This window comes from Hypanus sabinus, chromosome 8 (assembly GCF_030144855.1).
Source record: "Hypanus sabinus isolate sHypSab1 chromosome 8, sHypSab1.hap1, whole genome shotgun sequence".
Lineage (NCBI taxonomy): Eukaryota > Metazoa > Chordata > Chondrichthyes > Myliobatiformes > Dasyatidae > Hypanus > Hypanus sabinus.
In genome coordinates, this window is record NC_082713.1 from 90,855,233 (window position 1) to 90,879,142 (window position 23,910).

General features: G+C 41.7%; 1 protein-coding gene and 1 long non-coding RNA gene across 2 annotated transcripts in view; both read right to left on the reverse strand.

Moving 5' to 3' along the window:
* The window catches only part of sh3bgrl (SH3 domain binding glutamate-rich protein like), a 149,335-nt gene that overhangs the window by 125,245 nt on the left and 180 nt on the right, over positions 1 to 23,910 (reverse strand). The gene's annotated exons all lie outside the window — the stretch shown is intronic.
* LOC132398285 (uncharacterized) lies at positions 16,350 to 23,906 on the reverse strand. Its single transcript, XR_009513606.1, has 3 exons — positions 23,439 to 23,906; positions 16,933 to 17,120; positions 16,350 to 16,425 (listed from the first exon to the last, which is right to left on the reverse strand). It is a non-coding gene; the product is annotated as an uncharacterized LOC132398285 (long non-coding RNA).

Here is a 23,910-nt window from a genome sequence, read left to right on the forward strand (position 1 = left end):
CATGGTTTTTCTCTCTCTCCAGTCCTATTCTACATAATCATCTTTTTCAGCCTTCTATGCAGGATTTCACATTTCAAGACTGGCACAGAAAGGGCATTGGGTGCTTTGAAGATCTTTTTATAGACAATCACTTTGCAACTTTTGAACAACTGTTTGTAAAGTTCAACCTACCCAAAATGCACATTTTTATATATCTCCAAATTAGACATTTTATCAACCCTTTAATAAATCAAACTTTCCTGAGGTACCCAATAAAAACATTGTGGACTTGCTTCTTCGTATGAACCCATCGGGTAAAGGTTTAATATCTACTATTCAATATATGTTAGCAATTTTGAGGCGCGCTCCCTTTGACAAAATTAAAACTGCCTGGGAACATGATTTAGATTTTCCTCTGTCCGATTAGGTTTGGGATTCAATTCTCAAGTCAGTTAACTCAACTTCTCTATGTGTTGCCACTGTCTTTTACAGTTCAAGGTTGTACACAGGGCTCATATGTCTAAATCTAAATTATCGTGGTTCTATCCTGATATCAGTCCCTGTTGCGACAAGTGTAAAGGGGGTGAGGCTTTCCTTATTAATATGTATTGGGCTTGTCCTAGTTTCTGGAGAGATGTCTTTTTAACTTTGTCCCATACACTTAATTGCTACTTGGAACCTAACCCTCTGATTGCTTTTCCAACACCTTGACAGAAGTTGACACACATCTAAGTCCTCAGCATTCTTAAGTGGATGAGTAAGCATGTAGGTACCAGTAACATGGGTGTGAAGAGTGACAACATTCTGTAAAGTCAGTTCAAGGAGTTAGATGTTGTTAAAGCACAAAACTACAGCTGCAGATGCTGTGGATCAAAGAATACAAACACAACGCTGGAAGAACTCAGCAGGTCAGGCAGCATCTGTGAGAAAAGAATAGCCAATGTTTCAGGCCGAGACCCTTCTTCATGAAGGATGTTGTTAACACTTGATATTGTTAAAGGTTGTGATCTCAGGATTGCTACCTGCACTAGGTGCTAGTGAGGCTAGAACTAGGAAGATTATAGTTTAACATGTGGCTAAGGAGTTGGAGTAGGAGGGAGAGATGGTTTCCACCTGAGGGGGAGACTAGAGGGGGGTTAATATCCCAGCAGGAAGGTTTGCTTGTTTGCTTGTATTGCAAAAGGTGGGAGGTTAAACTACAGTTGCCAGAGTTCAAATAAAGTTAAACCAGAGTTCTTGAACAGATAGCGGAGAGGCTGTGGAGACAGATGTTGTTAAGACTTCAAACAAAGTCAGGAATTAAAATGTCAACATTTCGGGCTGAGACCCTTCATCAACCTGACGAAGGGTCTCGGCTCGAAACGTCGACAGTGCTTCTTCCTATAGATGCTGCCTGGCCTGCTGTATTCCACAAGCGTTTTGTGTATGTTGCTTGAATTTCCAGCATCTGCAGATTTCCTTGTGTTCAGGAATTAAAATGTTGAGTGTAGTGCAACTAATATCCTGAGCTGCATATTGCATATTTTGATGCAAGAAGTATCGTAGGAAAGGCAGATGAGCTCAGGACATAGATCAACATGTGGAATTATGATTAGTGAGATTTGGTTTCAGGAGGGGCAGGACTGGCAGCTCAATATTCCAGGTTTCCATTGTTTTAGATATGATAAAGCAGGAGGGATTAAAGGGGGATGGTGGTGTTACCAGTCAGAGAAAATATTACAGCAGTGCTCAGTCAGGACAGACTGGAAACTCATCTAGTGAAGTTTTATCAGTGGAACTGAGGTAAAAGAAAGGTGTGGCCAAACAAGGGAGGCAGATTCTGGAATGGTGCAATACTAATAGGGTTATTGTGATGTGTTCCTAATATTGACTGGCATCTGCTTACAGCAAGGGGCTTAGATAGGGTGATGTTTGTTAGGTGTATTCAGGAAGGTTTCCTGACGCAATATTTAGGTAAGCCAACTAGAGGAGAGACTGTACTTGATCTGGTATTGGGAAATGAACCTGGTCAGGTGTTAGATCTCTTGGTGGGAGAGCATTTTGGAGGTAGTGATCACAACTCTATTTCCTTCACCATAGTACTGGAAAGGGATAGGAGTAGACAATCTGGGAAAACATTTAATTGGGGTAGGGAGAAATATGATGGTATTGGGCAGGAACTTAGGAATTCAAATTGGGAGAAGATGTTCTCCGGCAAATGCACAGCAGAAATGTGGCAAATATTCAGGGAATATTTGCATGGAGTTCTGCATAGGTATGTTCCATTGAGGCAGGGAAAGGATGGTAGAGTAAAAGAGCCATCGTGTTCAAAGGATGTGGAAAATCAAATTAAGAAAAGTTTGCAAAAGGTTCAAGAAACTAGGTACTGATAGAGTTCTTGAAAATTACAAGGGTGCCAGGAAGGAGCTAAAGAATGAAATTAGGAGAGCTAGAAGGGGCCACTAGAAGGCTCTGGTAAGTAAGATTAAGAAAGACTCCAAGGCATTCTACATGTATGTGAAGAGCAAAAGGATGAGCCGTGTGAGAATAGGACCACTCATGAGCAATACTGGAAAAGTGTGCATGGAGTTGGAGGAGGTAGCTGAGGTACTTAATGAATACTTCGCTTGAGTATTCACCAGGGAAAAGGATCTTGGCAATTGTGAGGATGACTTACAGCAAACTGAAATGCTTGAGCATACAGACATTAAGAAAGAGGATATGCTGGAGCTTTTGAAAAGCATGAAGTTAGATAAGTCGCAGGGACCTAGACCACTGAGTCTTACTTCAGTGGTGAGAAAGTTGTTGGAGAAGATCCTGAAAGGCAGAATTTATGTGCATTTGGAGAGACATAATCTGATTAGAGATAGTCAGCATGGTTTTGTGAAAGGCAGGTCGTGTGTAATGAGCCTGATTGAATTTCGTAAGAATGTAATAAAACATACTTATGAAGTTAGAGCAGTGGAAGTAATGTATATTGATTTCAGTAAGGCATTTGAAAAGGTTCCCCATGCAAGGTTCATTGAGAAAGTAAGGAGGCATGGGATCCAAGAAGACCTTGCTTTGGGGATCCAGAATTGCCTTGCACACAGAAGGCAAAGGGTGGTTGTAGATGGTTTGTATTCTGCATGGAAGTCAGTGACCAGTGGTGTTCCACAGAGATCTGTTCTGGGAACACCTCCCCCTCACCTTTGTGATTTTTATAAATGACCTGGATGAAGAAGTAGAAGGGTGGGATAGTAAGTTTGCTGATGACACAAAGGTTGGGGCTGTTGTGGATAGTCCGGAGGGCTGTCAGATGTTATAGTGGGACATCGATAGGATGCAAATCTGGGCTGAGAAGTGGCAGATGGAGTTCAACCCAGATAAGTGTGAAGTAGTTCATTTGGTGGGTCAAATTTGAAGAGAGAAACTAATATTAATGGTAAGACTCTTGGCAGTGTGGAGGATCAGAGAGATCTTGGGGTCTGTGTCCATAGGACACTCAAAGCTGTTGCACAGATTGGCAGTGTTGTTTAGAATGCATATGGAGTGCTGGCATCCATCAACTGTGGGACTGAGATCAAGAGCCATGAGGTAATGTTACAGCTATACAAGACCTTGGTCAGACCCCACTTGGAGTACTGTGTTCACTTCTGGTCACCTTACTACAGGAAGGATATGGATACTATAGAAAGAGTGCAGAGGAGATTTACAAGGACATTGTTTGAATTGGAGAAGTGTATAAGATGATGAGAGGCATTGATTGCGTGGATAGCCAGAGGATTTTTCCCAGGGCTGAAATGGGTCCATATTTTTAAGGTGCTTGGAAGTAGGTACAGAGGAGATGTCAGGGGCAAGTTTTTCCACACAGAGAGTGGTGGGTGTGTGGAATGAACTGCCAGTGATGGCGGTTGGGGCTGATACAACAGGGTCTTTTAAGAGACTCTTAGATAGGTACATGGAGCTTAAAAAAAATAGAAGGCTAAGCAGTAGGGAAATTCCAGGCAGATTCTAGAGTTGGTTACATGGTCGACACAACATTGTGGGCCGAAGGGCCTGTAATGTGCTGTAGATTTTTATGCTCTACGTTCAATATGATGGGGCTACAATATAGATGAACCAATAGTCCATTGGATTTAATTTGTAGAGCTTGCAGACTGCTGCACGAAGCACAAGGTTGTTATAGTAGGTGATATTAACTTTCCACATATTGACTTGGACTCCCATTCTATAAAAGTTTCCTTAATCAGTGTGTATAAGTCTCAATGAGAGAGAGTGTGCAATATTTGATCTCCAATTAGGGAATGAGACAGAAATCGTTTAGGGGAACACTTTGTATCTAGTGATCGTAATGTCATTCATTTCAAAACAAATATGGAAAAAGATAGCTCAGCAACACACACAATCCTGGTGGGACTCAGCAGGCCAGGAAGCAAGATTAGAATGGTCATCTATGCATAGAGACAACAGAGATGGGGAAGAACTTAAATGGATTTGTATGCATCCGGATTTACTCAGGCAATAGACACAGATTCTCTAGAAGTGAGGCAAAACTGCAGCAAGGTCATATACCTTATAGATTACAAAAGAGGAGGTGTTTGCTGTCTTGAGGCAGTTTGCATGGATAAATTTCCAGGGCCTTACAAGGTGTTCTCTCATACTCAGTGGGAGGCAGGTGCAGAAATAACAGAGTGGCACTAGCAGAGGTATTTAAAATATCATCAGTGATAGGTGAGGTGTTGGAGGATTAGAGGATAACCAATGTTGTTCCATTATTTACAGAAGGCTCTAAAAATAAAGCAGGGAATTACAAGCCGATGAGCCTGATATCAATAGTGGGAGTATTATTGGGAAGTATTATAAGGGACTGGATATACGAGTATTTGGATAGACATGGACTGATTAGGGATAGCCAGAATGGTTTTGTGTGTGGTTGGTTGTGTCTAACCAATCTTATAGGAATTTTTCTAGGGCGTTACAAGGAAAGTTGATGAAGGCATGGCAGTGGATGTTGTTTAAATGGACATTAGCAAGGCATTTGACAAGGTTTCATGTGGGAGATTGATCAAGAAGGTTCAGACGATTAACATTCAGGATGTAACAGTAAATTAGAATAGACATTGGCTTTAAAGAAGAAGTCAGGGAATGGTAGTAGATGGTTGTCTCTCTGACTGGAGGCCTGTAACTAGTGGTGTGCCACAGGGATCAGTGCTGGGTCCATTTTTGTTTGTCATCTATATCAATAATCTGGATGATAATATGGTTAACTGGATCGGCAAATTTGCAGATGACACCAAGATTGGGTGCGTAGTGGACAGCGAGGAAGACTATCAAAGCTTGCAGATGTGTCTGGACCAGTTGGTAAATGGGCTGAAAAATGGAATTTAGTGCAGACAAGTGTGAGATGTTTCACTTCAGTCTTACACAATGAATAGGCAGGCATTGAGGAGTGCAGTAGGTCAAAGGGATTGGGAAAACAGATCCATAATTCATTGAACTTGGCATCACCGGAATATAAAGAATGCTTTTGGCACAGTGGCCTTCATAAATCATGAAGGATGTTATGTTGAAGTGGTATAAAACTTTGGTGCAGCCTAATTTGGAGTACTGTGTGTAATTTTGATCACCTACCTACAGGAAAGAGTACAGAGACAATTGGCAAGGAAGTTGCCAGGACTGAAGGCCCTAGGTTATAAGGGAAGATTGAATAGGTTAGGATTTTACTCCTTGGAACGTGGAAGATTGAGGTCAGATTTGATAGAGTACACTGTTACATACCCTGAGGGTATCCTGTGACTGTCACATGACCATGATGTAATTGAGGCTCTGCTGGGCATGGTGTTATAGTCTTGTCATGGTGGAATGATGTAATTTTCCTGCCAGTGAGAGGTCATGTGATAGACTCTTTCGACAGGGTATAAAAGGATGTTTTGGCATTCGAGCGCAAGTTGACAGTGCTTGCCAGAGATTTACAGAAAGGCACATTGTCTCACTTCCCCAATTTGAGAGGGTTCAAACAAGCTCACGACATGATAAATTCGGAGTATTTACATTCTGCAATCATCGCAATGCAAACATCGTTTGGGAAACACTTCTGTGAGTTCAGAGAGGAAAAAAACACATTATCCTTCCCGGTCACTCCCCTAAGCATTGATCCATCCCTACTGAATACGACTGCATTGGCAGGTGTGAGTCAATCTGATCTTGAGTTGGAACTGGCCGACATAGCCGACAAAGACATATAGCTGTCCAAGTTTAGACGCTTGACAGCAGACCTTGAAGATGTTGCCCGTCAGAAGGCCGTTCTTGCTCAGAATCACAAATGGAGTGATATTGAAAACCTCCTCAAACCAGACAAACTTGTGTTCAAAACATGGAATGCTATCCCCGACATTTATGTAAATATTAAGAAGTATGCGCTTGGAGTCCTGTCGATCTTTGGATCCACATACGTATGTGAGCAGGTGTTCTCCAACATGAACTTTATTAAAAACAAACATCGCGCACGCCTCACAGATGACAGCTTGCGATCCTGTGTAAAGATGAAGGTGACGTCATACAGCCCTGATGTGCAGACGCTGTGAGCTGAGGTCCAGGAGCAGAAATCCCATTAACCAAGTATGATAAGTATTTTAATTGCCTATTATTTTCCATATATTCATATTTTTTTCATTGTTCAGTGAAATAGTCCTTTTATTTTTCAGGTTGACAGCATGGCTGACGTTATTTTTGGTTTGCTGCTGGCGGACAATTTAAGTTCGGCGTTTTTCATAAATACAAAAAGGACTCAAATAGACATCGATTATTTTACTTAAAAGTAACCTTCAACCCAACGTCTTTTTTTCAGAGTTCAAAATGTTTTTGTTGCATGCAGAAATGTAATTTCATTTTCTCTGCAGGAGTTAATCGATTTCATAAATGCAACACATTATAGTTTGTTTATACGTAGCATAAAGGCAAAAAAAACATTGTATGCAGTGTTATTTCATTTTAAATGTCAGATGGGTTTTGTGGCTCCCAGTGTTTTCTTTTCTGTGGGGAACAGGTCCAAATGGCTCTTTCAGTGGTAAAGGTTGCCGACCCCTACCCTAGGACATTGGTTCCAGTCCAGCACAGGTGCAGACTGTCCTGTTTATACCGGTCCCACCTCCCCCAGAACTGGTTCCAATGTCCCAGAAATCCCTCCCCCTTGCACCATTTTTCAAGCCACGTATTCATCTGAAATATCTTCCTATTTCTACTCTGACTAGCACATGGCACTGGTAATAATCCAGAGATTATTACTTTTGTGGTCCTACTTTTTAGTTTATCTCCTAACTCCCTAAATTCACCTTGTAGGACCTCATCCGGTTTTTTACCTATATCGTTGGTACCTATGTGCACCACGACCACTGGCTGTTCACCCTCCCACTCCAGAATGTCCTGCAGCCACTCAGAGACATCCTTGACCCTTGCACCAGGGAGGCAACATACCATCCTAGAGTCTCTTTTGCAGCCGCAGAAATGCCTATCTATTCCCCTTACAATCGAATCCCCTATCACTATAGCTCTCCCACTCCTTTCCCTTCCCTCCTGCGCCGCAGAGCCACAAATGGTGCAATGAACTCGGCTGCTGCTGCCTTCCCCTGATGAGACATCTCCCCCAACAGTATCCAAAACAGTATATCTGTTTAGGAGGGAGATGACCTCAGGGGACTCCTGCACTACCTGCCTACTGCCATGCTGTCTAGTGGCCACCCCTTCCCTTTCTGCCTGTGTAGCCTTCACCTGCGATGTGGCCAACTCATTGAACGTGCTATTCACGACTTTCTCAGCATCGCTGATGCTCCATTATGAATCCAATCGCAGCTCCAGACACTCAATGCGGTCTGCCAGAAGCTGCAGTTGGACACACTTCCTGCACACATAGTCGTCAGGGACACTGGAAGTATCCCTGATTTCCCACATGCTGCAGGATGAACAAACCACGGGGCCGATCTCAGCTGCCATGACCTACCCAACAGTTGCCTCAACTTGTGAAACTTTCTCCTTTGAAAGGAACTTACCTGGCCTTACCTCACTTGGAGTGAAGCTCATCCTCAGCCTCTCGAGTCAAAGCCTCAAATTTCCACTCCTTCACTAGCCCACTCACTCACTGGCCGCTCTCCACAGGCCGCTCCGCTTGAGGTAACCCTCTATTTATTAGTCTGAGCTTTTCAAACTGCTTGGTCACCTGACCTCGATTGCCCAATCAGCTGCTTTCTGCTGAGTCTGCGCTATTCAAATCTTGATTGTCTAATCAACTGCTTTCTGCAAATCTTGATTGACTTGATTGCACAGTCCAACTGCCAAAACTGCCAGAATCTTTTGAGTCAAGGCCTCAAATCTCCAACTCCTTCACTGGCCCACTCACTCACTGGCCGCTTTTCAAATCTCCACTCCTTCACTGGCCCACTCACTCACTGGCCTTTTTTTTTGTGTGTTTCTATGTAAAAGAATACAGTTGATGTTTTAGGCCGAGATCCTTCAGCAGGACTGGAGAAAAAAAGATGAGGAACCAGAGTACGACACTGATCTGGAGTGTTGGCAGAGGGAGAGACACTGAAGCAGATGAACTGTTTACTAACTTTTGATAAGGAATGTACAGAATTAAAGGAAAACTAATAAACATTAGGCCAAAAAGGCCATTAACTAAAACTCTCAAATGAAGACATTAATACAACAGTGTATGTGTGATGCTTTTATAGCCTTTCTAAAACCTGTCCTACCATACAGCATCCACCAACCTTCCCTCCTGCCTCACCGTGCCCAGGTATGCCTGGCCAAGTTAGAAAACTTTTCAGTTTACATTTTGGGCAATATTACAATTAACTTGAATTATGAACTGAAATAACAAATATAGGCAACGTGTTGCCTTTATGGCAGTTATTTAGTTTATAATATTTTCACTTAGTAATTCATTTGTTAGTATTTTCTAGTTAGAATTAGAAGTGTTTAAAGTATATTCATTGCCTGTAAAATATATCGGCATGCGATGACGTCACATCTGGTTTCGCCGCGTCTTGTGGGAAAATACCGGTTTGAGATCGATGCGAGGGCGGGGGCTCGCACGAGGCAGACCCGAGCAAGAAGTTGTTTGCAAGCATTAGAAATCACAGTGAGAGCAACGCTGTAAGTTAATAGATAATCGATATGTTGAATTAAAATGTTAACGCCGATCCTGTTAAAAGTAATGACGGTCGATAATGTTTATGTTTTCGTTAGTTAAAGAGTTGCAGATAGTTTGCATTGAAGTGTATTTAAAGCAGTCAATGGCGTAGGTAACCTCTGCCTGTATGCTGCACTTTAATGTAATCTATTTATAGTTACTTTTACAAGTATTTACAATGTAAATGTGATATCAAGGGAACAAATACTGTATCAATCGTATTGTTTTATCAACAGTTTTCACCATATGTTAATGTGAAGAGTGAACAGTAAATAGTTAATCTTACTGCGACCTTGTTTCATTGACTGTGGTTTATCTCGGCGTTTAATTCGGCATTTCATTACACCCGAACGAGAATGCTACAGGCAATTTCAAAAATTTGGTGTGTTATAGGGACCTGTCATGGTGATTTTCATGACCGGTAGCCCAGAATACATAATATTAACCAGAAAGCATTCAGGAAGCAAAATCTTTGTTGTCCAGTATAATCTGACATATGCTGGAATAAAAGTGAGGACTGTGTGTTCGTTTAAGCTGCTTATGGAAACCACAAACCAGTATAGTGAAGTTTGCCATCCATATTCACAATGAAATTAACTGGAGTCAGACAGATTTATGAAGTAAACAAACCAAAAAGGGTAAAAGTTCCAAATTATAAGAACTTGAGTTATTTCAGATCCAGGATTTTCTGCAGAATTGGGAAAATCTGCAGACATATTTTAAAATGCAGAGAAAGAGGGATGGGGAAGAGAGGCAGGAGGTCCTACATCAAACGGGAGATGAAAGGCAGCACATGCAAGATATAAAAAGATAGTAATGTGGCAAGAAACAAGGTGCAATGGGAAAGCAAATTCAACATCCAAAATTAGACAGGAAGATTCCCAAACTGTTGAATTATTCTAATGAAGGTTATAACCTGCTTGGTCAGAAGATGCTGAAATTGAGCTTCTTTGCATCACAATGAACTGGACTCATTACCCCAGTCTTCCAGTATCACTCTTTGTCCATCCCTTGTATGTGCCTGACTCACCTGCACCCAGCCAGCCAGACAGCAAGGTCTGAAAGGGGCTGAAGTTTCAGGCAGCTCTCCTGTAACATTCTGACTGGCAGAGATGGTAAAACTGTTCAGGATAATTTTAAGTCTTTATACTTCAAAATATTACAATTGAAATGATTTTAAGAAGTGTTGTGACGTTAGTTAAAACACTTGTTATTAAAAATAATGAATGGAAGCAAACAATTTTGCAACATAAAAAAATAATTTGCCTTTGCCCGTCCCCCTATCTGCAGGGCTGGAATCACTGGAGCTTTGAATGCAGTCCTTAAGCCATCAGATATGAGATAGGAGAGTGATCCCAGCAAAACAAAAGCCCCACTACTATACTACACTGAGGAACATGGTGACACGTTTGACTTCTCAGATCAACTTGCAGATTCTCAAAGCAAGTACAGGGGTTCCGTTTGATTGGTTGAAATAATTTTCAAGCAGTTTCAATGTGGCCAAGCATGGTGCAGACTCCTGTAAAAGACACATCCTCTCCTTAAAACAAAAAAAATTGAATCACTTCCAGCAGCTTTATGCAGATGTCACAAGCAGAGTAAGTAGGAGGTGGTGTCTAAGAGTGCTGTCAGCCAAGTAGAGGTCAGTCCTTCAGATTCCAACAACACCACCCTTGTCTGTGTGTTTGATGATGAGGTTGGAAGTGGGTCTGGTGCAGAGTGGAGGGTGTGCATTCAGAGGGTGTGAGGTTAGAATATGCAAGAGGGAAGTTGAGAGTTGTTGTTACATCTGCAATTATACTTTTCTTTCTTTAGCACACAACAAATTGCAATGCTCTTCACAAGGATACAGAAGCTTCCTATTACATCCTTCAGTAACACAACTGGGAAAGGCTGCTGAAATAACCAAGCATTTTAAACATATGACCCCATGCAGCAAGAAAGTGAATTTGGAAACAAAAGGAAACCCACATTTATAGAACAACACACACAAAATGCTGGTGAAACACAGCAGGCCAGGCAGCATCTATAAGGATCTGTTGACGTTTTGGGCCGAGACCCTTCGTCAGGTTTTCCCAATAATTTATCGTTATTTTCCTGCAATGCTTCAAAATCAAATTTTTTCTTTCAGAATTTGCATACAATGTGTAGAGAGCAGAAATGCAACCAATTTTTTGTGGCCTTTAACTTCAGGTCCTCTCCCTCAATCTCCACCAATCACCAGGGATAAAAACAAATGAGGTTTACTTGAGAGGAACTGTGCCTCATATCTGACTGTTCCAAAGCTCTCTCACCAGAGCTTCTCTTCATCTCAAAGCCAGTACATCACACACAAACTCTGAAATTAACCAGCTAGCTCATCATCATTCAACTACAGGATAGAGATATTTGATCTACCAATTACTATTTTCCTACAGGGATAGAATATGTAGGAATCTAAAGTCAACAGTAATGTGCAGATACTATTCAAAAACAAATAAAAACTGCTGTTGCCAGAAATCATAAGACAGAAATGTAGAAAATGTAGACACAAGAGAAATAGAGCTACCTGACCCAATTAGTGTTTTGGACCTTTTCTGCTTTTATTCCATTAGTTATAATCAGACAATGGCATCAGCATTCTTCCATGTTTAATTTAAAATGTCATTCACAGTTATTTGCTAGTTTTGAAGCTCTATCATGTATAAAAGCACTGGAAAGGTAAAGCTGGCTGAAAAACTCAGCATATTGCATTACCCCTGTGAAATGTTTGATGATTTGAAATTTTGCCAGTCAAGTCCTGGCTAACTACATCCAGAAAGTAATTTTCCACCCCTTAATAAGGAGGAAATCAGGGCCAAGAGAAGCAAAAAGTTGGCCTCTTTTCAGGAAATGATTCAGAGCATTCTCACAGAATCTGCACAAACTGAGCTCTCTGCAAGCATAGAGGGCAGAACATGAGGGAACAAGCTGTGTTCTACATTCCCTTGCTGCTTCGAGCTTATATTTCACACAGCAGCCTCTGAAAAATTGGGAAGAAAACTTATAACCCTTGAAACAACAGGATAAGGGATGGAACTGGCAACATTACCATACCAGTAAAGCTGGACTAATTAATCTGGAAGCAAGACTCAAGTCCTATGATGAAAATAGAGTAACAGTATGACCTTAAATTTGGTTACTTGATTGCTTTACTAAGTTTGGAACAAATCTAAGAGAAGATGTGATGAAACTAACAGATTGGTTACTTTCTTCACTGTTGTCATTTCAAGGAGATCCCCAACACCCTCACTCACTGTACATTGCTTCTGAGTCCCAGCTCTCAATATTATTGATTTGTACCTTCCATGCTCCCACCTAAGCTCTCTTAACTCCTACCTCCCCTGTACTGTAAAGATCAGCTTTAATACAAGTGACCCATTCATACAAAAGTAAACTTAGAACAAGAGATCTTAAATTGAGTTTACTATTTGGCACTGGCTACCAATATTTTTCCTCGGCAACAAGTGCCAATCTCTGCCTCCTTAGACCAAAGACTCATTCCAACTTCAATAACATAGTCAAGTGTATGGCGTTCTTCGAGATATCACACCAATTGATTTCCTCTGCGACCAGCGTCCTCTCTCCTGCTTTGAAAGATGACCACACAGTAGGAAACCTGAATTCAGTGCCCATTATCCAGATTTTCTAGACATGAATCTCAAAGTTATGACAACAATTCCTATCAAAATAGGCCAAAGAACATAAGCTAGAAAGAGCTCTGTTGGTATGTGTATCCTTCATAAAGCCAGTAAACACTACAGACATCGCACCTCTCCTGGAAGTTCCAGGAGTCTCTTGCATATTGATAGCAGCTCCCTGACGCCTGCAAATTATATACAATATCCTGGAAAGTGATTTTTGTGGGGAGGGGGAGAGAGGGGGGTGGGGGATAGAGGGGGGTAGAGTTTTCTATTGCCCATGGTCGGTTAAAGGACTGTAAAAGACATGTTGAGGTGAGTTTAACAGGTGCCATTCATTCATTAGCATAGCTAACGTTATTTAACGTTACTAGCTGGCTAGCTGATACGGAGTGACTCTATTGATGTCCTACATCATGAGGCCAAACTCCCTGTAGACTAGCTTAAAGTCATAATAGAATAAAAAGACTCCATGATAATATAAGTACATATTTTAATGTCACATTTTCTGCATAAGACAATATAAATAAGGATACACCTTATGCTTTTATTTCTTTTAGGAAGTCCATAATCCAGGAAGTCCTGGATTATGTCTCAACTAACCTTGAACGACTGGTGCCAAACTACAAAAGTTTGCCAGTTGAAGCTGTCCAAAGTAAAATCTGTGAGCACAGGGCAGTTGAGATTCAAAGAGCTCTTCCAGTTGATGAAGCTGCCTTTGGTGCTGCCAAATTCTAATTGTGATGTAGAAAGGGCATTCAGCATGGTGCGTCACATTAAGACAGAATTCAGAAGTCAGCTGTCTCACAAAACACTTGTGAACCTGATGTCTTGCAAAATTAACAAATTCATTGACACAAACTGCTATAGGATTGAGACTTCCGGCAAAATGCTCAAATCTGCCAAGCAAGCCACATCACAGTACAAGGAAAGTTTGAAAAAGAAATAGAAAAGCTATTTGTATTAGCATTTGGCTATTAGCATTGAAACTGCCAACAAAATACTCAACAAGGAATACATATAGACAAACCCCCCACCCCCAACGGTCAAAATTTCTGTTACTGTGAATAGCTAAGCCTGTAAAAGACGACCTGATTTCCAAAAGGCATGAAGTTAAAGATGACACATTTCTTTAATATTTTAACCAAGATTACTTTCTTATTTTCATCTTTTACAGTTTCAAAATAACAAAAAAGGAAAAGGGCCCGAAGCAGAAGTTTGGGCACCCTGCATGGTCAGTACTTAGTAACATCTGCAAGTATCACAGCTCGTAAACACTTTCTATAGCCAGCTAAGAGTCTTTCAGTTCTTGTTTGGGGGATATTCATCCATTCTTCCTCGAAAAAGACTTCTAGTTCTGTGATATTCTTGGGCTGTCTTGTATCCACTGCTCTTTTGAGTTCTATCCACAGATTTTTGATGATGTTTAGGTCAGGGGACTGTAAGGGCCATGGCAAAACCTTCAGCTTGCGTCTCTTGAGGTAGTCCATTGTGGATTTTGAGGTGTGTTTAGGATCATAATCCTGTTGTAGAAGCCATCCCCTTTTCATCTTCAGCTTTTTTTTTACAGACGGTGTGATGTTTGCTTCAAGAATTTGCTGGGATTTAATCGAATCATCCTTCTCTCTACCAGTGAGATGCTCCCCATGTCACTGGATGCAACACAAGCCCAAAGCATGATCGATCCACTCCTGTGCTTAATATTTGGAGAGGTGTTCTTTTCATGAAATTCTGCACCCTTTTTTCTCCAAACATACCTTTGCTCATTGCGGCCAAGAAGTTCTATTTTAACTTCATCAGTCCACTGGACTTATTTCCAAAATGCATCAGACTTGCTTAGTTGTTCCTTTGCAAACTTCTGATGCTGAATTTTGTGGTGAGGATGCAGGAAAGATTTTCTTCTGATGACTCTTCCACGAAGGTCATATTTATGCAGGTGTCACTGCACAGTAGAACAGTGCACCACCACTCCAGAGTCTGCTAATCTTCCTGAAGGTCTTTTGCAGTCAAACAGGTGCTTTGATTTGCCTTTCTAGCGATCCTACAAGCAGTTCTCTCAGAAAGTTTTCTTAGTCTTCCAGACCTCAACTTGACCTCCACCATTTCTGTTAACTGCCATTTCTTAATTACATTACAAACTGAGGAAATGACAACCTGGAAACATTTTGCTATCTTCTTATAGCCTTCTCTTGCTTTGTGGGAATCATTTATATTAATTTTCAGAGTGCTAGGCAGCTGCTTAGGGGAGCCCATGGCTGCTGATTGTTGGGACATTGGGACAAGGTTTGAGGAGTCAGGGTATTTATAAAGCTTTGAAATTTGCATCACCGGGCCTTTCCTAACAATGACTGTGGACAAGTCATAACCCTAACAAACTAATTAAGGTCTGAGACCTTGGTAAAAGTTATCTGAGAGCTCATATCTCCTGGGGTGCCCAAACTTTTGCATGGTGCTCTTCTCCTTTTTTTCCACTCTAAAATTGTACAAACAAAAATAATACACTAACCTTGCTTAAAATGTTGAAAAGAATGTTTCATCTTTAACTTCATGACTTTTGGAGATCAGTTCATCTTCTGCTCACTTACCTATTCACAGTAACAGAAATTTAGGCCAGGGGTGCACAAGCTTTTGAATGCCACTGTTTATGTGTGTGTACAGTTGGCCCTCCTTATCTGCAGATTCCGCATGTGTGAATTCAACCAACTGCGGATCGAGAAAACCTGGAAGTGCTCTTTCATCATTTGTTCGAGCATTATTTGCACTACTTTGCATGAACAAAAATGACTCCTAAAAAGCAATTCAATGGTCAAAGCAATTCCTCAAAGGCTAAGAGGAAGCGTAAAGTGCTATCTCTCGCCGAGAAAGTAGAAATATTAGATCTTTTGAAAAGTGGCATGTCACTTTCTGAAGTGGGCCACAAGGTCGGTAAGAACGAATCGAGCATTTCCACAATAAAGCAGAAAGAAGCTGAAATTCGTGGAAGTTTAAGTGCTGCCCCTACAACAGCAAAAATGGTCTCTCTGGTTCGTGATAAAGTGCATGCAAAAACTGAGAAAGCATTAAGTGTATGGCTAGAGGACATGTCACAGAAGCATATCCCTGTTGATGGCTAAATTGTACATGAAAAAGCTCTTAGTCTGTATGAGCACTACTGTGATGGGGTCGATGAGAGCGAGAGAAAGAATTTAAGGCTAGTAAGGGATGGCTGGCTGACTATGTAAAGTGCCACAGCCTCAAGAACGTAAAGATCACGGGAGCATCGGCATTGGCTAATGCTGAGGACGCAGCAGCATTCCCAGAGGAGCTCAAGAATCTCATAGAAGAGAAAAGCTACCTTCCAGAGCAAGTCTTCAATTGTGATGAAACGGCCTTGTTCTGGTAGAAGATGCCCAATCGTTCCTACATCCATAAGAGTGCCCAGCAGGCTCTGGGGTTCAAGGCCCGGAAAAATCGCCTTACTCTGGTGCTGTGCGGCAACGCAGCCGGTCACATGATCAAGCCAGGACATCTACCGAGCAGAAAAGCCCCAGGCCCTTAAGAACAAAAACAAAAATTGCCTACCTGTTTTCTGGCAACACAACACGAAGGCTTGGGCGACGGCGATCTTGTTCTTGGAATGGTTCCACCAGTGCTTCATTCCTGAAGTGAAGAAATACCTTGAAGAGAAGGGGCTGCCATTCCAGGCTCTCCTCATAATTGACAATGCTCCCAGCCATCCCCAATCTCTCTGCTTTGCCAACGATAATATGGAAGTAATGTTCCTGCCTCCTAACACTATGTAACTGCTGCAGCCACTTGATCAAGGCATCGTCAAGGTGACTTACACCTGCCTCACCTTCGGGAAGATTCGTGCTGCCCTTGATGTAACCCTGACTGCAGCATCACGGATTTATGGAAGAAATTCACAATTGCTGATGCAATTGTGTTTATTGCAGAGGCTGTTGACGCCGTAAAGCCCGAGACAGTGAATGCATATCGGAACCCACTATGGAGTGAGGCAGTCAATAACTTTAGGGGCTTCCCCGCTATTGATGCAGAAGTCAGGGATATTCTGAATGCTGCAAGGGAAGTTGGCAGGGAAGGCTTCTCTAACATGATCGAGAACAACGTCAAGGAACACATAGAAGAGCATAGAAAAACCCTTACCAACAAGGAACTCGAAGATCTACTGAAAGCCTCTACAGAAGATGATGATGATGAAGATTTAGAGGAGGCAGAGCCATCAATTTGGACAGTTGAAAAATTTACAGCAGTTTTTCACCAGGTGCAAGTATTAAAGGATATGATCCTCCGATGGACGAAGCCTCCGTGTCGCCCAAGGGATAACAACATGCCTGCAACAATTGCAAGATTTGTTTGATGATGCAAAGAAAAAGAGACAGCTTCCTAAAACAACGTTTCTGACTAAAGCATCTGCAATTCTGAAGTCTCGACGTTCAACGCTTGAAGATCCTCAGCTCTCAACCTCCATTGTTCCTGACTTTGGTATTATTGAGCCTCCTCCAAAGTGTCCTTATTCCGTAAACGAGACAGTGTAACAACTACTGTACAGGTATTACAAGCTTTACTCATCGTTTGATCATTGCTCGCCTCGCGTCTCATTTGTTCGCTGCTTGCGTTGTGAGTGGGATGAATCTGCAGTCTTTTTTTCTTGTCAATAAGACAGTGTAACAACTAATTGCATGGAATTTCCATTGTATTAGGCGTTATAAGTAACCTAGAGACGATTTAAAGTATATGGGAGGACATGCATAGGTTATATGCAAATATTATGCCACTTTATATAACGGTCTTCAGCATCTGCAAATTTTGGTATCCGTGGGGGGTCCCGGAACCAATCACTCACAGGTAAGGAGGGCCGACTGTATCACACACACACACATCTTAATATGTTAATAGTTTCAATATGTGATCAAATAAATTGTTGTGTTCTTTCATAATCAAATGTCCTGTATACATACACTTAGAAGTTGACTGGGTTGGGGGGGGGGATATGGGGTTGAGGGGGCGGGGGTGATGGTGCTACCTCCTTGAAATGAGTTTTTGCAGGGTGGGATATCCTACACTATTAATCCCCTAGACTAAGCATCCAGTGTCTTCAAGCAAGATCTGAGCATGTTTATTTCAGACTCACCCTTGTGTGGGTTCACACTGTTAGGAGGAATAAGGCTCAGACAGATGAACAAGGAATTAAGTCCATACAAAAGGTTCCTGGTTTTGCTGGAGTTCCACTGACTCTGCACTATCTACTGTATCTGTCCTTACAGATGGAAAAGGCGTGTCAAAAGGGCAATGTTATCACAGTCATGGAGGATTTCAATATGCAGGTAGATTGGGAAGATCAGATTGGTGCTGGATCCAAAGAGAAAGAATTTGTAGATAGCCTATGAGATGGCTTCTTGGAGCAGCTTTTGGTTGAGCCTACTAGGGGAAAGACAATTCTGGAATGGGTGCAACATGGAGGAACTCAGCAGGCCAGGCAGCATCTATGGAAAAAAGTACAGATGACATTTTGGGCCGAAACCCATCGACTGGAGTAAGCATTTTGTAATGAGCTAGATTTGATTAAGGAGCTTAAGGTAAAGGAACCCTTAGGAGTTGGTGATCATAATAATAATAGAATTCCCCATGCAGATTGAAAGGAAGAAGCTAAAGTCAAAGACAGCAAAAAAAACAAAAGAGAGGATATACAAGCAAAATCTCATGAGAAGTTAGAGAATTGGGAAAGTTTAAAAACCAACTGAAGGCAACTAAAAAGAGCTTTGAAGAGAGAAAATATAAAATATGAAGGTAATCTAACCAATAATATGAAAGAGGATACAAAATATTTTTTCAGATATATAAAGAGAGAAAGAGAGGTGGGAGTGGATATCAGACTGCTAGAAAATGAAATGGAGAGATAGTAATGGCAGATGAACTTAATGAGTATTTTACATCTCTTCATTGTAGAAGATATTAGCAGTATGCCAGAACTTAGAGTGTGTCTGGGAGTAGAAGTGAGTGTAGTGCTATTATTAAGAAGAAGGTGCATCTGAAGCTGACAGGTCTAAAGGTCTAAAGTCACCTGGACCAGATGACTACATCTAATGGAAAGAGGTACGTAGAGGAGGCCGCACCGAGAGCTCGGGATATAGCAGTTTGATTTCACCGGGGTTGAAATGGGACATCACATTGTTAAATCAGTGGGTTTGCCCAGGAGGAAAGAGAGCCGGCGGGATGCTATCTGGCTATTTACAACAATTGTAAGACATCAGCATAAAATGATAGCGAGTCTTAACAATGAATTCAAAGACCTCAGTCGACACTATTATTCTGAATGAATCACTAATGAATGGCTCAGAATAGGGCTACAAAGCTAGAAGATATGAATATCCAGCTAGCCTGTCATCTAATAAAAGTACAGAATTTAGAGGTGGCTTGAAGGGCCTATCGGGAACCTGGTCCCATTAAGGTTCGAGCCACGTTGAGACGGGGTGATGATCCTACAACAAGGCTCAGAGATGGGGATATCTGGCTGAATGATAAAAATGCAGAAGAGAGTAGGGTGGTTCCACGATCTAATTCTTGAAATGATTGCCTTCTCCCTTGTGTGTCTGAAAGTGCAGAAAAAGCCAGTAATTACTCATCCCCACACCCACCATGGGAGACATTGGCCTGCAGTTTCTTCCTCTCAAGAAGGGGAGGGAGAGGAGGCTCAGGAATGTGTGGGGGATGGTGGAACAGACACTCTGGACGCAACAGAGCTCAGAGAATTCTCCTCTAAGGAATTAGCAAGTTTATTGGGTAGGTACAGACAAAAGGCTGGGGAGTCTTTGGCCCGAGTCATCCTATCCAACAGAAAGTTGGGTGCTTTAGGAAGCTATTGACCCAACATACAATCAATAATGCCCTGAGAACACTGCTTGCTTCCCTGAGCAGAAGGAACCACTATGGATTCGAGTAACAGCAGCAGTTAAACTTAGGTATCCCACTCTTACTGAACAGAATTCAAAACTCCAAGCGGAGTGGAGCGAGGTAGAGGAGGGACTTAAGTTCTACGCCAGAGGGCCTTTATCACAGAAAACCATAGGAAAGGTACAGAGGAGATTTACAATGATGTTGCCTAGTTTGGAGATTATGCCTTATGAGAATAGGTTGAGTGAACTTGGCCTTTTTCCCTTGGAGGTGTATAAAATAATGAGAGGCATTGATCGTGTGGACAGTCATTTTCCCAGGGCTGAAATGGCTAGAATGAGAGGGCACAGTTTTAAGATGCTTGGAAGTAGGTAGAGGAGATGTCAGGGGCAACATCATTACGCAGATGGGTGGTAAGTGCTTGGAATGGGCTGCCGGTGACAGTGGTGGAGGCAGATATGATAGCATCTTTTAAGAGCCTTTTGAATAGGTACATGTAGCTTAGAAAAATAGAGGGCAATGGATAACCTTGGGTAATTTCTAAAATATGTATATGTTCGGCACAGCATTGTGAACCGAAGTGTTTGTATTGTGCTGTAGGTTTTTATGTTCTAAGTTCTGTGACGAGATGGCATACAGCAAGGAGATAAAACAGCTGGCAGCTGGTAGAATGGTGTGAGGCCAACAACTTGTCTCAATGTGTACAAGAACAAAGAGATGAACATGGACTTCAGCAAGGTACAAGCTGACCATTCCTCACTGCACAAACAACTCCTTTGTGGAAAGAGTTAGGGGTGCACCTAATGGATTCTCCTACCTGGTCCCTCAATCTCTCTAATCAACAGCCACATCTCCACTTGTTGAGGTCATTGAGGTGAGTGAGGCTCCTCTTCCCCAACATTCTAACCAGTTTTTCGAAGAACACTATCAAGTGTCCTCGATCGGTAGATAGCTCACTCAGTAGTATCACATTCATCTCAGTGCGTGTGCTGATAAATCAGTGGAACTGAACAGTAAACACAGGCACTCTGCAATTAACCTCCCCACACCAGTACCAAGTATGATGAAATAGAAGTATTTCATGAAATAAAAAAGACTGCTGTACATAATTATTTTCATCATCAACAAACATAGTACAAGCTCATTACTTTGTTGTATATTAATGTATCCTATTCTAACACATCACAAGGTACAGTGAAAAAGCTACAAATTTTTATGCAATTTTAAATGAAAAAATTAATCTGCAGAAATGCAAGTATTTTATTTTTTCCCCTAGAAAATCAAATCCTTGATGTTTTCAGTGTCACTATTGCTGGATAAACCAAGTAGATTCCATTGTCTCTAAAGTGGCAAACCCACACCATCAAAGTGCCATGTTTGGATGAGATTTTAAAGCAGAGTCCTGCTACATCTCATGTCAGTTGCACTATTTATGAAAACCAAGCCTGCCAATATTTCCTAGCCAATATTAATCCCTCAATCAACTACATAAAATGCAATTATCTTTTTGCTGTTGTCATTTGAAGCTCAGTGTGGTCATCTATGCATGGGGGGACAGATCTTTGCCTCTACATTTACTTGAGAAATACACACAGAGTCTGTAGAACTGCAGCAAAGCCATAGTGAAGTCATGGGTCACATCCTGATTACAGAAAAGGTACTAGCTATCTCAAGGAAAATTAGGGTGGATAAATCCCCAGGACTTGACAAGGTGTACCCTCAGAACCCTCCGAGCAGAAACAGCAGGGGCTCTAGGAGTGGTAGTAAAAACATCCTTAAATACGACCAAGGTGCTGGAGGACTGGAAGATAGCTAATGCTATTCTGTTGCTCAAGAAAGGCTGTATGAATCAGGAAATTATAGGCCTGTGAGCCTGAAGTCAGTGCTGGGAAAGTTATTGGAATTTTGAGGGACTGAATTTGAAAGCATTTGGATAGACATGGCCTCATTAGGGATAGTCAACATGGTTTTGTGTCACAGGTCATGTCTAACCAATCTTACACATTTTTGAGGAGGTTACCAGGAATGTTTATGAAGGAAAGTCACTGGATGTTGTTTACATGAACTTTGACAAAGTCCGGCTTGGGAGCCTGGCCTAGAAGGTTCAATCACATTGCATTCAGGATGAAGCAGTAAGTTGAATTCAGCATTGGCTCAGGGAAGAAGCCAGAGAGTAGTAGTAGATGGCTGCATCTTACTGGAGGTCTGTGACAAGTGTTGTGTCATCTATATTAATGACTTGGATAATAATGTGGTAAACTGGATCAGCAAATTTGCAAATGACATGAAGATTAGGGGCACAATGAAGAGTGAGGAAAGCTATCAAAGCCTGCAGCTAAATCTGGACCAGCTGCAAAACTGACAGTTGGAATTCAATGCAGACAACTGTGAGATGTTGCACTTTGGGAAGACAAATCAGGGTAGGACTGACATAGTGGACAGTAGGGCACTGGGGAGTGCTATAGAACAAAGGGATCTAGGAATACAGGTCCATCATTCATTGAAAGTGGTCTCACAGGTAGGTAAGGTTGCAAAGAAAACTTTTGGTATATTGGCTTTTATAAAACAAAGTATTGAGTGCAGGAGTTGAGATGTTTTGTTGAAGTTGTACAAGACTTATTTGAAGTATTGTGTGCAGCTCTGGTTATACACTTATACATGAAATAAATGAGTAAAATGGAAAGAGTACAGAGAAAATTTACAAGGGTCTTGCTGGGACCTGAGGATCTGATTATTACAATTAGGACTTTATTACTTACAGCACTTGAGAATAAGGGAAGATTTGATCGAGGTATACAAAATTATGAGATATAGATAGGATATATGAAAATAGGCTTTTTCCACTGATGTTGGGTGAGACTACTAGATGTCATTGGTTAAGGGTGAAAGGTGAAGTATTTAAGGGGAACCCAAGGGAAAGCTTCTTCATTCAGAATGTGGTCCGTGCGTGGATTGATGTCAAGGTAAGTGGTGGTTGTGGGTTTGATAGCAATATTTAAGAGTGGTTTGGTAAGCACATGAATGGAGGGATCCAAGTGTGAGTGATGGGACCAGACAGGGATGAGATGTTTCTGTGTTACAGTGCTCTAGGACTCGCTGTTCAGGGAGTTGTGTCCATGGTATTGGTGCAATTCATGGATTACTCCAAAGGCATCATTCCACGGACCACACTTTCAGCATCTAGCATAGAGATCCCACTCCTGACCTGTTCAAATGTAACAACGAACAACAGCAATATTACAGTGGTTCCCTGACCACGTCCTGATCTCCAAAAGCCAGCGCTGCTTTGGCAGGAATACACGCATGTCTGTCAATATAGAACTTTTTTTGCTCTGGGAGATGAGACTTCGCCATTTACTTTGTAAGATTTTGATAATTTAGGTTAAATTGAAATTTAGGGTTCTTACTAATTATAATGCTCTAACAAAAATGAACTCTGATCATTTAGATTAACTGCTCCATGGACAGAGACGAAGGAAATTAACTCTGTCCGCTACAATATAACCTGCGGTCAAACAGCGTCAGATTCGCGCAGAAATACAGAATTAAATCACTAAATACAAAATTCCCCATTATCACCCATCTCCATAAAAGCTTAAATCTGTTTCTTAGTTTACAGACTCTTACTGGGTTTACAATCAAGTCAAACCTGTTGATAAATCGGAGAATACACAAAAATCACTCAATAGTCACAACACGCTACTGCAGCGAAACAAAGGCATCGAAAGTACGTAAGTTTGATTAGAAAGAACGATTACCACAGTTGGACTAGAGGTGGCTAGATCGGAATGAACGTATGCAGCGACGTTGAACTTTTGAATTTAGTATTATGGGAACGGTTTTGTTTGTAGCGGTAAATCTGGTGTAGACTCAGCTGCGGGTGCAAGGAATCGTGACCTTCGCGTCCACCAGCTCTGGTTTTGGTGTTTGGAAATGTTTGCGGAGAGTTCCTGGTATTGGAGTGAGCCTGTTTTTCTGTCCGGAGTGGGTAGGTGCAGGAGTCACTCCGGTGGGGACGGGTCGAGTTGGAGACCAGCGTTAGTCGTGGTGCCCCAACCAGCCGATGTAACATCAGCTCGGCGCCATAAACCCAACTGTGCTGGAGTATGGGGCTACACTCTTCCAAGTTCCATGTTGAAGCAGGGACAAAGCTTCTATTCCACAAAACTAATATAAACTTTAACCAACCAATGAAACTCCTACAACTTTCTGCCCCGTCCAGAAGTCCCG